The sequence below is a fragment of the Narcine bancroftii genome, chromosome 2 (genome assembly GCF_036971445.1).
Source record: "Narcine bancroftii isolate sNarBan1 chromosome 2, sNarBan1.hap1, whole genome shotgun sequence".
In the NCBI taxonomy this organism is placed as follows: Eukaryota; Metazoa; Chordata; class Chondrichthyes; order Torpediniformes; family Narcinidae; genus Narcine; species Narcine bancroftii.
In genome coordinates this window covers 17,392,415-17,405,439 of record NC_091470.1, presented here as the reverse complement: position 1 = coordinate 17,405,439, position 13,025 = coordinate 17,392,415, and the positions used below count along the sequence as shown (strand labels likewise).

Below are 13,025 nucleotides of genomic sequence, written 5' to 3'. Positions count from 1 at the left end.
CCATGAAATCAATGCTGTGCTCTCAGATGAGACATTCGACCAATGCTTGATCTCTACTGAGCTTCACGTGAAAGGGCCCATGGCACTGCTTGGAGATAGGAGGAGCTCAGCTCAACATCTTGCCCATTGTTTTCCTCTCCCCAAACCCCCCCCCCCCCCCCCACTGTCCCCTCCCCGCCCTTATCAATACTTATTGTGTGATGCTAGGACAGAAGGTGCACATCTTAATGGTACACAATAACCATAGGGAAATTGCTCGACTGTACTTACAGTGTCATATACACGAAGTATTTAAGGAAACTGTCCCAATGTGTTTTACAGCGTGTCACTAACACACAGTGACCAGAGTTAAGGCAGCCTCATTATGGTTTCTCGTATCATTTACATCTGAAGCAAGATTGAACGTGGGCAGAAATTCATTCAGTGACAAAGTATTGCAGTTAATGAACAAACGGTGACACATATCAAATGGTGATTATTCTGTGGTTAATCAAGTGTGCATTCCTAAGTGAAGATAGGAAAGTGCAAGTGAACTTCATGTCCTTTATGCTCTCTTAAAGTACTGTTATTACTGCATTTTAAAGGGTAGTCCTTATGATTTGGGGTCTGGTTGATTCCTGATAAATCAGTCAATTTTCTTTGTGGGTAAAGCATTCTTTACAGTAATTGTGAACAAAGCTGCAAAGTGAGGAACATGCTAAAAATGATTAAAATCCTCTTGTAATAATGCAAATTTGTGTCACTTTGTCCTTTAACATCTGCTACATCATGATTGTTAATCCTTACGGAGCAAAACAAAGACGACTGCTGGGGGCACTCGGTGGGTTGAGCAGCATCTGCGGTGGGAAAGGAATTTGGGTTGAGACCCTGCATCAGGACTGAAGGCAGAGAGGGAAGATAGTCAGTCTAAAGAAGCAAGGAGGAGGGGCGGGACCTGATCCAGTTGGCAATAGGTGGACCAAGGGGATGGGGGAGGATGACAGGCAGGTGGATGAGAGGGATGGGGTGGAGTTGGGAGACAGCAGCAGGAGAGTGATAAGCAGAAGCGAAGAAAGAGAGGATGATAAAGGGCAAACAGAGCTGGGGTGGGGAGGGGACAGTGCAGGTCCAGGGTGATGCGGTACCAGTGCTGGAATCAGAAAGGCAGGGAAGGTGATACTGGAAACCATGAAGAGAGTCCTTGTCATAACTGTCACCATATTTCAGGGACATGGAATGTATCAATGAGTTGTTCTGTGATGTGAGATGTTGCCAAGACATAAACTAAGAAGAGATTTTTTTAAAAAAAAACATAACACAAACCCCCAAAGATTTCATACCTAAAACTTAATCTTCAAATCTGAGAAACTGCTCAATGATTTCCTGTGCTTCCGTTTGCTCATTTTGTGAAATCACAGATCAAAGTGATGGAAACTTCCATTTAATTTCCAGCCCATGGGGTACATCGGGGTATATCTCGGAAACAACTGAACCCACCATTAAGATTTAAGCTTGTCAATCATTGATATGGCTGTCCAAAAGGTTTCGCTCAAGTTCCAAGTTTATTGTCCGATCTACCAAAATGCAGTTATAACGTTGGTTTAGTGAGTAATCCACTGAGACATCTCATACATAATGTCCAACAAGTAAGACCACACAGAAGTGCAGAGTTACAGAGAGCGATTACTTGTTATGGAGCAAAGGCAACATATTTTTACCATTTTAGGAAGACAAGGGGACAAGCTCTGCCCCTCTTCCTAAAGTCTATCACCAGCTCCTTGCTCTTGCTGACATTGAGGGAGATATTGTTGTCCTGCACCAAGCCACTAGCCTTCTATATTCTATACTTCAATTCGGTTCAAAGTTCAAATTTATTGTCAGAGTACATATATGACATCAAATACAACCCTGAGATTCTTCTTCCTGCGGGCCAGGCAGAATTTCTATATATCGGTAACTGCACTCAAGAAGAAAGATGTGTATATAAAAGGGAGAAATGTAAACAAGAAAGAAATGTAAGCAAACTGACTGCAACACAGAAAAAATTATCCAGTAACAAATAATGTGCATGAATAAGACTCCTTAAATCAGTCTCTGGTTGAGTCTGTTATAGAAGAAAGGTGAAGAAAGGCGGACGCTTGCCGGCATTTTCTTATACGTTGATGAAAGGTACATCAGGTTTTTGTCTTTACCCTCTGCTAATATAATGGACACTGTTTGACCTGCTGAGCTTCTCCCGCATTTTGAGTTTTTACTCTAATTGAGTCTATTTTTTTGGAGCCTGATGGTGAAGGGGTAGCAACTATTCCTGATCCTGGTTGGAGATTCTGCCTACAACACGCCGGCCTCCGGGAAATTATAGCGTGAGTTGTAGCGATGTTGGGTCATGCAGTTGTGGGTGTACAGAGACAATGTGGAGGAGGTGCTGTCTCCAAGCCTCACTGATTGCAACCTGCAGGATCGGAAGTCATATATTCCATCTGTTCAATTGCAGATGCTAGTCAATTCATGTATAAGAGTATCTTTCTTTGGTTTGGCTTCGCGGACGAAGATTTATGGAGGGGGGTAAATGTCCACGTCAGCTGCAGGCTCGTTTGTGGCTGACAAGTCCGATGCGGGACAGGCAGACACGGTTGCAGCGGTTGCATGGGAAAATTGGTGGGTTGGGGTTGGGTGTTGGGATTTTCCTCCTTTTTCTTTTGTCAGTGAGGTGGGCTCTGCGGTCTTCTTCAAAGGAGGTTGCTGCCCGCCGAACTGTGAGGCGCCAAGATGTACGGTTTGAGGCGATATCAGCCCACTGGCGGTGGTCAATGTGGCAGGCACCAAGAGATTTCTTTAGGTAGTCCTTGTACCTCTTCTTTGGTGCACCTCTGTCACGGTGGCCAGTGGAGAGCTCGCCATATAACACGATCTTGGGAAGGCGATGGTCCTCCATTCTGGAGACGTGACCCACCCAGCGCAGCTGGATCTTCAGCAGCGTGGACTCGATGCTGTCGGCCTCTGCCATCTCGAGTACTTTTACATCTGTGGTGGACCTGTCCTAGTGGTATACGAATTGAAGAGGGTCGAGGGTGAGCTGATTGGCTGGAGATAATAGGAGGCATGGCTGACCTCTGGAAGCAATTCATGATGGTGGATGTCAACACCACTAAACAATGGACCTTCATCAGTGCCTTCACCTTGGGCACCAGAATGATGGTGGCCTTCTTAAAGAAGGAGGTTAGTTCAGCCATGGAGCAGCAAAATGGACTTTTGGGTAGTTGAACCTGCAGGAGGGAGATGAGGAAGGTGTCTGTGAATTCTCCTGCCAGAGATCATAGAGGATACAGCAGGAGACTCCAGATAGGTCAGTCACTCTCCGGAGTGGGGTGACTGTGAGTGTACTCCTGCATGAAGATGTGTGCGCCTTTGGCTTGCTGGCCTCCTGTTTGAATTAATCATAGAATGAATTATCATCTGGGAGGGATGCACTACTGTTTGCTATTCTGCCTGGCTGCCCTTTAGAACCCCTGATGCTCTGGGTAGATGCCTTGGGTAGATCGCCACTGGGTTGCCTGGCCTGCACATCTCATCACTGGCCTGTAGTAGTGAATGGACTTAGCCGGTCAGCTATGGTTTCAAATTGGGTAACAAACAAATCGTTCTCTTTGGCTCACAGTCTTGCACACTCTTGCTGATGAACTCCTTCCTCATGCAGTACACAAGAGCACTGGAGAAACTCAGCAGATCATGCAACATCCAGAGAAAATAAAAGACATTTGATGTTTTAGGTAGTCAATGTTTGTTCAAAGGGCTCAGGCCTAAATTGTTAACTGCTTTTTACTTCCCCTGGATGCTGCGTGATCTGCTGAGCTTCTCCATCACCTTTGTGCACGGCATTGGATGCAGCATCTGCAGATTTTCCTGTTTACCTGCTCTCTTTTCTAATACTTTTCAACAGGAGCTGGGAACATGGGGTTTAAATGCACTGGGGTACCTGGTGGCTGCTGGAGATTGGTCGCATCTGATTGGAGGTTGTTATGTTCATTGTGACCATGGACAAGATCCTGACATTTGACAACACCCTAGAGAGGGAATTCAATCTGAAAATTCATGTTGTTGGACTACAGGGCAAAATGTTAGAGGGAAATTGGACACATGAGATTCCTTCTCAGGAGGTAGCCTGAATCCAAGGGGCAGAAAGGTTTCCTGTTTTATTAAATTAAAAGAATTGGTGGATTTTTGATCTTGAAAGGTTGTTGGTATGGAGCTAGCTGCAGTGAAAAACAAGGACACAAAGGGGATTTAAACATAAAATAGACTGCCTGGACATCCATATATGCCTGAAGCCTATACATCAGTCCTACTAAAAGTGTAGTGAATAAACTGGGCATCTTTCCTCCTAAATGGGTACAATGCAGATGCATTTCTCAAGTTGTGCTCAGATTGAGGACGCAGCCTGATGCTTTTTGTTCTTTGTACACACAATTTAAGCATCCTCATTAACTTGTTCCATTGCAATATCTCCAAAACATCTTTATTTTCCAAATAAATGTTCTTACTCTTCAATTAAAATGTTGTTCTCCTTTAACAATTCATTGGTTTCCATTACTTTGTATTAATAGCAGCATTCGTAGGAATTGGCATCAGAGGTCCCCTTAGCTTTGGGCTAAACATTAGTCTCAAATTTGCTTCATTGAGAAGAACAGAGCAGTTAGAATGCTATTTTTTTTAAATTTTAATGTCGCTTTTAAACAACTCTGCAGAAGGTTGAAAGAGAAAGTTGTCCTTGTAGGTCATTAATTTGCAATAAATAAATCCCATCACTGGCTCAGCAGTCTTAGTCTACAGTGGAAGTCAGGGGATCAGTGAATTATAACACACAGTGCAATGGTCATTCAGTATCATTGCCTATGCCTGATAATGGTCTTGTTACCAAGGTAAGCTCCATAATAGCTGCAAATTCTTGTTGACACGTGATTTATCAATTTCTCCAGTGTTCCAACTTTATTAATCCAAGTTGTTATTGCAAGAATATTTTTAAGCTGATGGTAGCAACTTGCAAAGGAAAGGAAAACAGTTGATGTTCTTCACCACAGATTTCATATTACTATCTAAACATTATCTATAATACTATCTAAAGAAAAATCCTAACCAACAATAACCGTGCACTCATCTCACCAAAACCACCTAAAAGATTGTTGACTTCAGGAAGGGAAAACCAAAGTTATCATTGAGGGGGATCAGAGGTGGGAGACACTATCTCAGAGGATCATTCCTGGAGCCTACACACTAATGGCATCGTGAAGGAAGCGCATCATCACCTCAACTTCCTCAGAAGTTTTCAGAGGTTTGGTATGACATCAGAAACCCTGGCAAATTTTTACGGATGTGTGGTAGAAAGCGTGTTGACCACTGCATTACAATCTGGTTTGGAAACACCAATACCCCTACGTGTAAAGCCCTGCAAAACGATGCAGTCCAGGACATCATCGAGAACCTCTATACTTCAGAGAGATGCAAAAATCATCAAGGATCCACATCACCCAGTACATGCTCTGTTCTCGCTGCTACCCTCAGGAAAGAGATATAGGTGCCACAAGACTCACACTAACAGGTTCAGGACCAGCTGCTACTTGCCCACGGCCAGACACCTCAACAATATCTCAATCGGGACTCATTTAAGGACTTTATTGTTTTTCTTTCCTCTTTGTATTGCACTATCAGTTTGTTTGCATCTTTATTTGTTTACATGTGTACATTGTGTACAGTTTTTTTTGTAAGTAGTATTCTTCCCCACCCATAGGAAATAGAATCTCAGGGTTGTATGTACTCTGACAATAAACCTAAACTTTGAATATTAGCTTCTTGTTGAATATACTTTTGTTTTTGCAATAAGTGAAATAATTTAAACATAATTTAAATAAAAGATTATGAAAGAACAGAATAATTTCAGAAATATGTTAAGCCTTTCTCGTCTCGACAATTCAATGTATAATCTTAAAAATCCTGACTGTAAATCTCTCTTCCTCTCATCCCCAAGATATCACCGGATAGACATTTATTTTAGGCCACCTGTGTTAATATGTGTGGGAGAACAGTTGTATTTGATACCAAGGGTTGGTTCCAGTCATTTCATTGGAATCTATTTTTGAAACAAATGGAGATCAATGTACAGTTGTCACTACATTATGTGTTGAAGAGCAAGGGTCTGGGGGAAAAACTCAAGTTCAAGCATATTGTCACCTGTTTTCAAAATGCAGTGATGGAGTTTGTTTTGCGAGCAGACCAGTGAGACACCTCATACATTGAACAACAAATAAGGCACTGTTCAAAAGAGAGAGATCAGTTAGTATCGAGGTGAAGTATGAAGAATTGGAATAAGCGGGATTGTTCTGTGAAATGCGAAACAGAAGCATTAAGCCTGTTTCTCCTTTTCAAGATAGCCTCTGATCTGCTGAGTGCTTCTTTGTTTCTCTGGGAGTTAAACAGAAAAGACTTAATTTTGATTATTTATATTTAGATATATAGCACGGTTACAGGCCATTTCATCCACACGAGTCCATACCACCAATTTACACCCAATTAACTGACACCCTCGATATGTTTCAAATGGTGGGAGGAAACTGGAGCCTCCGGGGAAACCCCATGCAGATTTAGGGAAATTGTACAGACAGCACAGGATTCGAACCCCGGTCCTGATCGTTGGTGCTGTAAAGGCGTTGCACTAAACACTATGGCCACCGTGTCTTCAGCTGCACATTGTTGCTGCGCTCTCTCTCTCTCTCTCTCTCTCTCTCTCTCTCTCTCTCTCTCTCTCTCCCCCTCTCCCTCCCTCTCTCTCGTCTCATATTCAGAGAAAACCACAGTTCTCTCTCTCTCTCTCTCGTCTCATATTCAGAGAAAACCACAGTTCTCTCTCTTTCTCTCTCTCTCTCTCGTCTCATATTCAGAGAAAACCACAGTTCTCTCTCTCTCTCTCTCTCTCTTTCTCGTCTCATATTCAGAGAAAACCACAGTTCTCTCTCTCTCTCTCTCTCTCTCTCTCGTCTCATATTCAGAGAAAACCACAGTTCTCTCTCTCTCTCTCTCTCTCTCTCTCGTCTCATATTCAGAGAAAACCACAGTTCTCTCTCTCTCTCTCTCTCTCTCTCTCTCTCTCTCTCTCTCTCTCTCTCTCGTCTCATATTCAGAGAAAACCACAGTTCTCTCTCTCTCTCTCTCTCTCTCTCTCTCTCTCTCTCTCTCTCTCTCTCTCTCTCTCTCAGGCATGAGATTTGCTGACACTGAGGGTGTCATTACATTTGCAGATGATGCTGCAAAAAGCCCAGGAAGTGCTGATCCCAATTTCATGCAGGGCAGGGTTTCGCTAGAAATGGTTCTTTTCACATTAATCCAACGTAAAGCAAGTTTTCTGCATTGCCTGCAGAGAAACGGAAGGTCACATTTTATCCAATTTCTAGACTTAACTGACCTTATCCTTCGTTAATGTTGATAAACAAAAATCTATCAATGTCTAACTTAAAGTGAACAATGATCAGTTGTGGTTTCTGGAAAAGATTAAAATTTCCAATTGACTTTGGGGAGAGCAGAGACTGAGAGAGGAGGAATTGTTGGCCAGACAGATAATTTCCAGATCCATGAAAGGAACAAAAAACAATCAGAAAGCAATGCCAGGATTACATTTGTTTGATGATGACAGGGTAATACCGTGGGACCAACGTCCTGGTTACCTGACACTGCCACTCAGTTGTTAGAGTAATAATGGTGGCAGAATTACTGCCACTTACCTTCAAGGAGAGCATATTCATTTCAGTGGGTTGCAGAGTGTGGTATCTCAGAGATGGTGTGAAGGATATGTGGGATGTGGGAAATTAAAACAACTTAAGGACAAACTCAAAAATCATAGAAACTTATTCATAATGTAGCATTCCATATGTTGTGTTCTTTATTCCAATTGCCTTTATACATGAAAATAGCCAGCTGTTCTTGTTTGGCACAAGACGAATTACCTCAGCTTCTGGCAAACCCCAGCTGATGTTCAATCCTGTTCCACATTGCATTTCAGTTGTGATGCTTTGCTCTATAAAATGTGATGCTCTTATTGCGATAGTCACTAAATTTCTTGAGTCCTGTGACCATGGAGTGGATCCCAAAAGAGGATAGTGGCAATGCAAGGGGTCCTGCTGGTATGATTCTACAGATTCTGATTGAGTACAGTGTTGCTAAACTTGCTGCTACTGGAACACTGTATCAATGAACTGTTCAATCCCGAGTCCCTTGCTGCCGTGTCTGTCCATGGTCCCATGCACTGACAAGCTGAGACCACCTGAAAATTTGAGGAACAACACCTCATCTTCCATTTAGGCTCCCTCCAACCAAATGGCATTAAGATTGACTTTTCCGGCTTCCATTAAACACCCCACCCTTCTTCCCCCATTGCTTCTCCTCAGCTTACGCTCTCTCTCTCTCTCCCTCTCCCTCTCTCTCTCTCTCTCTCTCTCTCTCTCTGTCTTCCCTTTTCCCTCTGTTTCCTTCACAGAGCCAGAATCAATCTCACCTCTCCTCTTATCATATCCAATTAAAACCTTTTGTTGGCCTGGACTCCTCCCCCAGCCAGCCTTGTCTTTATTCTGCTGCCTTCCTGTTCTTTGAAGAAGGGCTCAGGCCTGAAACATCGGTAATATAGCGTTACCTCCTACAGATACTGGGAGACCGGCTGACTTCCTCCAGCATTTCTGTGTGTTTTTACTACAATTACAGTCTTTTGTGTTTCACTGCACATCTACTGGGTAACAACAACACCACATTACTTTCTGCACCAATGGAGAGGTGTTACAGAGGGCAGTGACAACACCCTCATTTCACAGAATTCTAGAATCAGGATGGTTGCTACGTAAAGGGAGACCATTCATCCCATTGAATTAATTTTGGCTTTAAGAGCTGTCCAGCTGGCCCCATTTCCCTGCCTTCTCTCTAGACCAGTCACATTTCTTTCCTGCCAACATTACTACCCCTAATTTCACATGCTGCTTTCATTTCTTTTACTATTCACCTTCATTCTGTGTTCCCTAGTTTTTCACTTCTCAGCCAGTTGAAATAGTTTCTCTTTCTAGTTTATACTCACCAAGATTTCAAATGCCTCTAAAATGTTTGTCCAAGAAGTACAATGCCAGTGTCTCCAGTCTATCTACTTAAGTTTTTTTAACCATAAATTAACCATAAATCCCTTCTGCATCCCCTCCAAAGCCTCTATATCCTTCCTCAAGAATGGTTTCCAGAATAAGACACCCAACTCCAATACTGGCCAAACTATTCCTTTATTTAATTTTTTTATTTAGACCTACAGCATGGTAACGGACCCTTCCGGTCCAAGAACCCATGCTGCTCAAATATCCCAATTAACCTACGACACAAGTATGTTCTGAAAGTCACCACTGGATCTGAACGTGGGATCTGAATGTAGTGGCTAACCACTACATCTCATCTTGATTTCACCACACTTTCTCCATTTCCTCACTCTTCTCCTCCACGGCTCTGTACACTTCTTTCCTGGTTCGTAGCTAAATTTCCATGAATGCGACAACAGCTGCCTTGTGTTTCCTTGCCCAGTTTCTAACACCACATTAAACGAATCATCGTTCAAGTTTATTTATCATCTGACTGTATGTGTACAACCCGAAGTAACAGCAGCTCTCTGGACCAATGGGCACACTCAGAAACACACAATACGTATCTCATAATGATCATAGAAATAATTAAAATAAACGATATATAAATATTTGGGATGGTTCACATGGTTGCAGAATACTGTTCATCATTGTCACAGCTGATGAGAAGAGACTATTCCCGAGCCTAGTTGTCGTGGATTTAATCCTCCTTCTTGATGGTAGTGGGTTGAAGATACTGTGCGCTGGATGGAAAGAGCCTTCTATAATTCCTTGAACCATATTTAGACAACATTCCCAGTAAATGTCATCAATAGATGAGTACTATTGATCTGTTTTAATGACCTTCTGTTCTGTATAGACTTTTGTTTTGATGTTTACACAGGGATGTAGCCTGACAGGACTGCATATTTACCTGTTCTGATAATTAAAGTCATTGGTTTTAAAGGGTGTCTTAATGGAATTAAATAGGATGTCTTGACAGAGAAGTTGAAGGAGGCTACTCGAGAGATTTATGTTCTGGCAACTAAATGCATAACCTCCAGTAATGGAGGAATTAAATTCAGGAATGACCCAGAGCCACAACCAGGAGAAATTCACATCCTCTTCGCATCCTGTCCCCTGTAAGGATTCTATTATTTTCTCACAATTCTTTCGTCTCTGTCGCATTTGGTCATGAAAAATCATTCGACGTCCTCCTTCTTCAAACAACGTATATATTACCCGCACATTTGCTCTGGCCCACTCTGCCCCCATGTGCAACCAGGACAAGATTCCCCTTGTCCTCACCTACCACCCCACCAGCCTTTACGTCCAACATATTATCCCCTGCCATTTCTGCCACCTATGACATGATCCTACCACCGGATACATCTTATCCTCTCCAGCTTCCACAGGGACCGCTCCATCCATGACTCCCTTGCCCACTCTTCTCTTCGCACCTATCATCCACTTGGCATGTACCCTTGTGACCGCAAGAAATGCTCTACGCACCCACACCTTCACCCTCACCCCTGTTCAGGGCCCCAAACAATCCTTCCAAATGAACCAATACTTCACTTGTGAATCTGCAGCGACCATATTCTGCATCCTGCTGTGGTCTCCTCTACATCGGAGAGACTGGACGCAGACTGGGAAATCACTTCGCTCGGCACCTTAGCTCTGTCCACCACAATGGTAGGGTTCTCCCAGTGGCCACCCATTTTGATTTCCCACCCTATACCCATGCTAACATATCTGTCCATGGTCTCATGCACAGCCAGACTGAGACCACCCGAACATTGGAGGAACAACTCCTCCTAACATGAGAGAAGTTGATATTAATGTCATCTGGCACCCTCCAACCAGATGGCATTAACATTGACTTCTCCAGTTTCCGTTAACTCCCCCTCCCCCAGTCTCTTACTTTCCTTATCCCAATGTTTCCTTTCCTCTCTATTTCTCTCTTTCTTTTTACCCCTGCCCTGATCAGTTCTCCCCTTTCCTCTCCTCTCCTCCTATCCATGTTCAATTATTACCGTTTGTCTGTTAGCCTGTGCTCCACCCCCTGCTCTTTCTTCCCTCCTCCCCCAGCCATTTTATTCAGACCTTGACAAAGGGCTCAGGCCCAAAATGTACCTTTACCTCCTATGGATGTTGAGAGGCCTGCTGAGTTCCTCCACCATTTTTGTGTTTTAGTGAGAATTTCCCCATGGAATGTCCTGTATTTTATGCACATTACTGCAATATAAAAAAACCTGAAAGCAAATGAAAATGCATTTTTAAATCTTGTATGTATAGAATTGTTATTTTAGTCATTTTTGCACATGTAATGCAGAATAGCACTGCTACAAAACAACAAATTTCATGACACGCGCTTGTGACAATTATACCTGACACTGATTCTGAAATATATAAGATGTGAGAGGCCATAAGGGGTAGATGCTATGAGAAAGACAACCTTGGTGAGCGAATCTAGAATTCATAGTAATTTGAGAGTAAATTAAATGGTTTAGTATGTGAAAGCCCTGTATCATAGTGAACTTGAGTGCATTATTTAGGGATGAAGTTCTCAGCTCAGGAAAACAGAAATGTCCTTGAACCTGGTGGGAGTCTATGAGCTGGAGCCCACATTGATTGCAATGACAGCAGTGAATAGAACAGGGATTGGCAACCTTTTAATTTTTAATTTAGACAGGCCATTTCAGCCCACGGGTACGTACTGGGAGTGTCGGTTAATTGGACGGCAATGGCCTGTTACCGTGCTGTTTGTCTAAATTAAATGCATATTATCATGGCTTGGTTTCACAAAGGAAGATTTAGTCCAAGTCTGCTGCAGGCTCACTGGTGGCTGACGAGGCCAATGCAGGACAGACATGCCCGGCTGTAACGATTGCGAGAGAAAGTCGGTTCTGGGTTTGGTGCTGCTGTGTCACGGTTCTTCCTTCGTCTCCTTTTCCCTCAAGGCCAGCCCTGCGTGCATATTATAGAATTTGCAGAGAGCATAATGCTTCTTCCACTCTCCAAAACGCTGCATAATTTCTTTTGATCGCTCTCTATGTAGGTCAGTCAGTTAAAAACATATATAAGGATTGTGTGACAAGGAAGCAAATGAGGTTGTTCCTTAGCAACAGTCATCAAACTATCTGCACCTGACAACTGAAAACCTCCATTTCTGTTCTTTTCTGGCCATGAAGTTCAATGATCAAATTAGCCTTCATTCTCAGTGAGCACTTTATTGCATGCTTGGCTAAGAAAGTGTGCAAATGCTGTCTGTGGTTGTAATAAATACACAAAAGTGCTGGAGAAACTAGGCAGGTTCCACATCTATAAGAACCAACGAAGGTCTCAGGCCCGGAATGTTGGTTGTGTATCTCTGCCTCCTTTAGACACTACAGGACCTGCTGAGTTTCTACAGCATTTTTCGTGTATTTTTCTCTCCACATGGCTAGTTAATTATGTTTTTTTACATATACCTGATGGGTTTTTTTTTCAAAAGCAATGATCACATCTACCTTCTGGAGCGGTCATTCACACTGGAATGACCAGAACGCCAGAAATTCGGATCTCACCGTGTGTTTACACAAAAACCTGAGGTGCGGGTTTTTCAGTTGATGTGGGACGCCACTGCGTCAATGTTGGCCATGACTTATAACCGATGTGCAACATAGAGCGTCACCCACCATTGCTTCCGAACACCTGCAGTTGTGTTTAGATGTTCCATGTAGGGGTTCCGTGAAATTCAGTAGGGGTCAAGGAGGTTAAAATACCGGAACAATATTTTACCTCCACAACCTTTTACACAAACTGCATTCTGGAATTTTTGGAACAATTTTCTGGAACACTGCGGCAGTGTAAAAAAAATAAATGTCTCCCACCCACACTAAAAGCACTGGCTTTCCACTGGGCAACAGTAGGAAT

The 13,025-nt window shown here is 43.0% G+C and overlaps 1 protein-coding gene and 1 long non-coding RNA gene across 24 annotated transcripts in view; one reads left to right on the top strand and one right to left on the bottom strand.

The window, feature by feature from the left end:
• LOC138752256 (uncharacterized) overlaps nt 1-7,844 on the bottom strand; it is a 36,711-nt gene extending 28,867 nt beyond the window's left edge. The window contains exons 1-2 of the long non-coding RNA XR_011350451.1: nt 7,749-7,844; nt 6,205-6,285 (exon numbers count right to left, since the gene is read on the bottom strand). This is a non-coding gene — a long non-coding RNA (uncharacterized lncRNA). The remainder of the gene's footprint in view (nt 1-6,204; nt 6,286-7,748) is intronic.
• Nucleotides 1-13,025, top strand: part of LOC138753237 (neurexin-3-like) — a 2,173,925-nt gene that overhangs the window by 1,218,003 nt on the left and 942,897 nt on the right. The window lies entirely within an intron of this gene.